Source organism: Oreochromis aureus, linkage group 6 (genome assembly GCF_013358895.1).
Source record: "Oreochromis aureus strain Israel breed Guangdong linkage group 6, ZZ_aureus, whole genome shotgun sequence".
NCBI lineage: Eukaryota > Metazoa > Chordata > Actinopteri > Cichliformes > Cichlidae > Oreochromis > Oreochromis aureus.
In genome coordinates, this window is record NC_052947.1 from 9,877,713 (window position 1) to 9,885,063 (window position 7,351).

Here is a 7,351-nt window from a genome sequence, read left to right on the forward strand (position 1 = left end):
AGCACTGTTCCCTCACAGCAAAACGGTCATGAATTTGACTCCATCATCTGAACGTTTTCTTAAATGTTCAGACTGCATTAAGATGACCACACAGCAGCCAACAGATGCTTTTAGAGATTCACTCACTCAAACCATGAGGTAGATGGTTTTACTCAGAAGGAGAAGAGAAAAATATCTGTTTTAACATTAGTCAGATGACTGTTGCATGGCGCTTCTCTGAGCAGCCTTACAGTCTGTCTAAGATCAGTGCTTGCTCAGTCATTGCAGATTCAACAATATAACAAAGATTCCCCTGTGAAGAGATATTTAACTACAGCACAACATGAGAACAGTTCATTTCACTTAAAATTAGAATATTTTTTCCCTCTTAATTCAAGCACAGGTCTTATGTGGTGAACCGTTGTTACTTTTTCCTGAGCAATAAAACCACAACCCATCACCCAAGTATGAGGTTATAAACATTCGATACTCAAATAATTGCACGCACTCAAGTCATTGGAGAAAAGCCTTATCAGGAGCTGTTTCTAAGCATTCTGAACAATTACTTTTCCTACACTGAGGTGGTTTAGGGAGCACCCAGATTTGAACTGGGGACCTTTTGATCTGCAGTCAATTGCTCTACCACTGAGCTATACCCCCAACCATGACCGTCAGGCACATTAACTCTGTCAAACTACTCATATTTACTCTTCAAGTCACTTTATCACTTTGAATATACTCCCACACTATAGCCGCAATACAATATAGGATAAGCAGTAAAACCACTGAACTAAACCTCGTCATACTTAGTGACTGTCAGCAGGTAGCTCAGTGGATCCCTGATGTCATCAGCATGTGAGTGTGTGTGAATGCTAGATGAGATGCTCAGGTATAGAAGAAAACACTGCGATGAATGCGTGTGACCTGTTTATAGTTTAAAAAAACATGAGGAGAGCTCAGTTAGAGTAGAAGACTGTTATGTAAGCACCATGTTTAATATAATACCTGACTGATATGAAGGAACTGCAGTCAGCAGATTTCAGATCATTATTTTGCAAAGGAAGCAATCAGTCAACTTTTTAATCCTATGTTTTCATATACTGTTGGGATCAGAGTGGCAACATGCAATTAAGAGTAAAGCAAAGTTGCCACATTTGTAGTTTTGGAGCAGTAAAAACGTAGTCCAAGGTCACTGAGCTATACTTAATTGATTTATTCAGAAAATTACCTCAAACAAACAAACAAAACGATCGAACGAACGAATTTAAATCTGTTCATTACTGTACTTTTATTTATTTACTTTTCATTTGTTGTTGTAATACTGTTTATACTAGAAGAACAAAGAACTTTTCTCTTGGTTTGCAAGCCGAGCCAAGAAAAAGAGTATGACCTTCTTAAACCATATGTATATTATTTACTGTTCTTTTTTTCTTTGCCCGAGAAAGATAACTGCGATAAAAACACAAAGCAAACACACGACGCTATTAAATATTGAAAGCACACTCTCGTAAGTTTAACCTGCATAATTCTATTTAACTGGCACGCCTTGGAGCAAACCGGCACAGCTGGTGAGGCAGGACCGGCACAGCGCTTCATTAACCAGAAACAGCAGAAACATCAGCAGTGATGAATAAACTGAGCGCTGGTGTCTGATCATCTTGCTGAGAGTCGTTCACTCGGCAGGCAGCTGTGTTTGGGAACACGGCGAGTGTTTTCACTCATAAAAATCAGGGAGAGGACTGAAGCAGCACATTTGATCAGACCTTTCAAGCAATTCAGCTGGCCTCAGATGATTACACGGCAAACACGAGGTTTTCACTGTTATTATGGGATTAGAAAGAGAGACTGAGGTGGAAGATATGGATAGGCAGGAAACCGTTGGTGGAAACTATTGTTTTATAATAACGCTGCAAAGAGGAGGAGGAGAAGGAAAGAGGAACATAACGAAAAGCTGGTATGGAGGATGTAGGTTAAAAAAAAACAATGACAACAATAATGACAGCAGTGATGATGGTGATGACACGGACCATTTCTACAGGAAATCGCACGTTGCTGCCATCAGGCGCTGCAAATAAAAGCAAGCGGCACATATGTGTCAATAGATATGTCACAAGTTTATCACTTATCAGGTAACACAACAAGTCTAAAAATAAACACTAAGAAAAAAAACCCCTAACAGACAACTGCATTCGTTGTTGCTAAGGTAATGAAGAAAAATATCTACTGCGTGCTTTCCTTTTTTTGTTTTATTTTTGCATTAGCCAAGGCGACCAATTATCACATGAAGAGACACAAACACACACACACACAATGAATTATGTACTAGTATTTACACGTTAGATTAAGTACACAACATGTGGTAAATAAAATTCAGCAGTTTACTCACATACTAATGGTGGCAAGCAATCTAAGGTAGGGGGTGACTGTATTATTGTTACTGTTGTTGCTGTTTTTATAAGGGACGTTTGGCAGAGATGAACTGTCACGTATGCACTACTTGCAGACTTGTTTCCCCGAACTCACAGATGTCTGATAACAAACAAATATGCTAATAATGATCCATCTGGTTTGAATGTCAGATATGCTGCTTGGAAGCACGGTCATTAGTTCTGTCACATCACAGCATCATGATCTGAATTTCCTGGCTGCGTGAAGCCTTCTTGAGTGGAGTTTGCATGTCCCTATGCCTGTGTGGGTTCTCTGCTACAGTCCAAAGCCACACTCATTAAATTAATTGGTGATTCTAAATTAGCTGTGGGTGTCTGAGCGGCTGGTTTCTGTCTCCCTGTGATAGACTGGTGGGCTGTGCAACAGAAAACGGAGTGTCTCAGAGAGAAACATAACTTTTATACCTTGATTTGAGGAACTATCATCCCTGTAACATCTAAATGTGGGATCAAAGTGTGTCAATCACAGAAAATCACACAAGGCCACAGCCTGTGAGGGGGCACCCAGATTTGAACTGGGGACCTGTTGATCTGCAGTCAAATGCTCTTCCACTGAGCTATACCCCCTCACCCTGGCAGGAAGGAACAATCTCAAGTAAATTTCCCAAAAATTCAACTATTTAGGCTCATCTTCAAAGGCATCTGAGCCAAATATGAGTTTTGTTGGTGAGATTTCAGTGTTACCTGCACAGGACTGGGTTATATGTGTTGTTTCTTGGCTGTACAAAGACCAGTGTTGGGTAAGTTACTTTAAATTAGTAACTTAGTTACATTACTAGTTACTTCTCTAAAAAAGTAACTCAGTTACTTCAAGTTACTCGTTACTTTCAGAGTAACTAGTTACTAGGGAAAGTAACTTTGGTTTTACTCAGACTTCTCTTGTTAATGTGTTGCTTCCGTAACTGGATACCCAGCCAGACTGCCAGTCTTCTAGCTTGCTTACTTACCACAAGTGCACTGTGCCACCTACCAACAGAAAGGAAAAAATAATGTGCACATTTCCACGAGAGAAATCCCACGCCTGGACCGTCGTTGACCGCCGCCATGATTCTAGCCTGCTTTTACATCCAACACAAAAACTGCAGTCGTGGTGCTTTTGATTGTACTCAGAACTTGGAAATTCTGCCTTCTGAATAGGAAGATGTAGGTAACACCAGACTGCAGATGAGCTGCATACAGAGCTGGACTGGGACAAAAAATCGCCCGGGCATTTTGACTAGAGACCGCCCACCATTATAGGAAAAATCATAAAGCCTTTGAATGAAAACAAACACTGTTGTGACAGTGATGTACACTGTTCTGATGGTATATATGTATTAATCTATCAATCGTTTGTTGTAAGACTCAGATAATTATTTTTTTAAAAGCGAGACATTTTAAATGAGAATAATAAAGAAAAGTATTTCCTTGTCCCCCTTTCCCTGTTAATGCCCTACCTGGCCCCTGGCAACACTTTGCTAGACCCGCCCCTGCACAGTTACCAGCTGTCAGCTACTTAGAAAAGGATCCTGGTGTTATTTGTCTCTCAGAAACAGTTCATAACTTCAACTCATCCATGTCACCTAAAAGGTAAACCTGTTTCTCCATCACCTGTTCAGCTCTGATGATTCAGTAAGGACATCTCCTGGTTTCATCTTCATGTTTCCCTCTCACCAGATAACCAAACCGATATCATGACCAGCAGCTTTACAGCTGTGGCTCCAGCAAACATCAGCTGATACTAGAAATTAATATTAAATAAATTCTAACAACAGCTGATCAAGCTTAAACGTGCTGCTGTTGTTTAGCGCGACATCCGCTGGTTTCTTCTTTCTGGCGCAAAGTGGGCGATAAATAAACAAGAGAGAAAAGCCGATCAGCTGATCATTGATCAGTTTCGTGATTGAAGTAGAAACAGGAGAGAATGAGGGAAGAAGAGGCAGCTGTGCAGCTTCAGCTTTGTGTCTTTTTCATTGTAGCTACAGTCCGGGACAAACTGCGGTCCTTTTCACCTCAGTACGAAACGCGTAATATTTTCTCTGAATACCAGACGATTCTGTTTTTTAGGGGACGGTTGGCAACTCTAATAATTAACCGTATGAACAAAATAAAGTTCAACATCAGTAACATAGCACCCACCCAGCTGTATAGAAACTCCGTCATGCTAGCTAGCACGCAGTACGAAAATGTCAGCATACCGAAAATAAACTCCACCTAAACTTGGTTTATATCTGACTCGATAGACTGCAGGTCATAACTTCTTACCTGAAGTTCAGTTCACCTGACACGCGGACCGGCGGCCGCTTGGTCTCTCCTCTTGCCTCCTTTTCCTTCATCCACCTGCTGGCCTCCACCACTTGCTAATGTTATTGAATCTGTGGAAGCTCCACGATATCCACCACACGAAGTAACGAGTAACGAGCCTATCTAAATCCCAGTAACGAGTAACGCGTTCCTGGTTTTGGCATAATAACTAGTTACCGTGCTCGTTACCACAATAATAACGTAGTTACTGTAACGCGTTACTTAATAACGCGTTAGTCCCAACACTGACAAAGACCAAAAGATTCACAAAGTCTCGTTAACACAATATTCTCTCAGTAAAAGAGATGCTCAGATTAGGAACAATGTTAGCTGTGTGGGGTTGTTGTCTGAAAAGCAGGGTGTACGCTCTGTCAGCTCTTCCTGTACAAAGCGAAGGCGGTCCACAGCATTTCATACTCATGGACCTGGCGACGGCTGTGCTCCACAGCTGCTTCACACTCGCTGCCTCATTGTGCCGTTTGCATATTTAGCTGCTCTGTTCCACTTCCCCTGCTGTTGATGTTGGGAAAACACACACAACAATACAGCTGTGAGGCAGCTGCCCGCCCTCTCCTTTCCTCTCCTCTCAGCATCCCCCTGCCTTTTCCTTCTTCCCTTGCTTTGACTCAGTGGTCTCTCATTCGCTTTCGATCTCATCAAAGCTTGGTTTGAGAAAAAAAATTGTAAAGTGATTCACAGAGCCGTGACAATGTCAATGGGTACGCTTTTTTTTTTTTTTCCTGAGCACACTTAGTATTTGATTAACACCAATTCCAGTACAAAGTAGGGACCCAAAATAAAACATTTTCCTTTTCTTCCTCATGAAAACCTGGAAAAAAATACCAGATGTGACTCATACTCACCGCACAAGACAAAGAGACCAAAGCTGATGTCTGTACTAGTCTGTATAAAACGTAAAAGCTTAAGGTGAAAGCCTTTTATGCTTCATTCGCTGAAGTCCACTTTGTGAGATTTCTAGTTTTCTTCCATTTTCATCCTATAACGCAGTCCTCTGGCTAATGTAACATCATCTGAATGCATCATTTCATCATAACAATAATTATAACATTTTATTTACTAGAGTCTTTGTCACTGAATTCATCTTCAACAAGAAAACTTGAATGGAAATACATCAGAATATTTCACTGCACAGGATGAGTTTATGGAGTGAAAAACAGAGCAGATATTAGGGATGAAAATAAATTATTATAAGTCTTCAGTGATCCTTAAATGCCTACTTCAGGGTTTAGCTTTGCCCATTTTTCTTCATTGTGACCTCACTGGGGTGAGCTGTTGCTTCAAACAAAGCAACAGATTTTTAACGATAACTCGTTTATCCCAACAAAACTTCTCAACTTTTGATCCTCTAGGATAGAGCAGGAAAATCATCTTGGTTAAGATTCAATAAGCCCTAAATGAGTCAGCCCACCGAGGCAGCAGCAGGACAAGTTTCCAATGTTGTGTGTTAAATCTTTGACACGAGCTTGAACTTTGGTAGGAGCACAGCATTTGTTTTCTTCATTCTACAACTGGCTGTGGGGAAAGAGGAAGTCAGCGAGAGGAGAGAGGGGATGAAATTTCCCCTTTTAATTAGATAAGGATATTAGACAGGAAGTTAATTAACGCTCTTACACAGACTCACATGTGCAGCAAGGTTTAAAAAAAGAAAGAGAGTGTGAGAGTGAAAGCAAACGAATAGTACGACAACCTTCATGTGGTACAACCCAGATATGCTGTTTGAATTAAACCAACTTTAGCTACGAAATTTGAGGCTGAAACCTCCTTCAATTACTTCTTTGTTGCCTCTGGTCAGAGGAAACGAATTAGTATTTTTGTCCTTATTCAGTTTTTGAGGGGTTTTCTTTGGTCTGATCTTATTTTTGCTACCACGTGGATGTGGATCCTCCTGTGAACACATTTATTTCCAATTCATAATGAACACACAAAATGTCAACAAGCTGCAGTACCTTGAATGTCCACTTGAGACTTCTTTCAGAGATTTTGAGGTGACTGTTGTAATTTGGCACTATATAAATAAAACTGAATAAAATAGAATTGAATTGAGTATATTTTCAGTGCAGCTATTAACAGCTCTGTTGCTTTTGTTACACTGTCTTATCAAAATGACTTTGCAGGTGAGTTCGTGCCTCCCCTGGCTTTGAGATGACACAAAAAACAGAGGCTGTATTCGCACATCTGTGTCTCCCATTGTCACAGACAGCTGTGCAAGCTGTTCTGCAGTAGTTCACCTGCTCAAACACATGTGCATGTGTGTGGTTTGTATCCTTCCTGTCTGACATACCAGGAATTTTATGATGAACCTTCAGAACTGACAGCAAGCAGCGCTGTAAACCTGATATGCTTTCAAGTTGCCACATGCACACAAACTGTATATGCACCAAGCTTTCATTATTACATTTGAGAGGTCACACTTCATCCTGTCATTGACAGCAGAGTGATCCCAAAGTCTGCCAATTTGCTAGTGTGTGAGTACGTGTATGTGTGTGCCTGCGTTCCAAGAATAGCTAAAGAGGGATGCCTGCTTCCTCTGTCTTCCCTCAGCAGTGAGGAAGAATCTAACGTGACCCCCGGCTTCCATAGTGGTCCATCCAGCCATGACCCCAAAATGAGCTTCCTGGAAA

General features: G+C 41.0%; 2 non-coding genes across 2 annotated transcripts; both read right to left on the reverse strand.

Annotated features, from left to right (window-relative positions):
• Window positions 1–567: 567 nt before the first annotated feature.
• Window positions 568–639, reverse strand: trnac-gca. Its single transcript has one exon. It is a non-coding gene; the product is annotated as a tRNA-Cys (tRNA).
• A 2,282-nt stretch (window positions 640–2,921) lies between these two features.
• On the reverse strand, window positions 2,922–2,993 carry trnac-gca. Its single transcript has one exon. It is a non-coding gene; the product is annotated as a tRNA-Cys (tRNA).
• Between the last annotated feature and the right edge of the window lie 4,358 nt (window positions 2,994–7,351).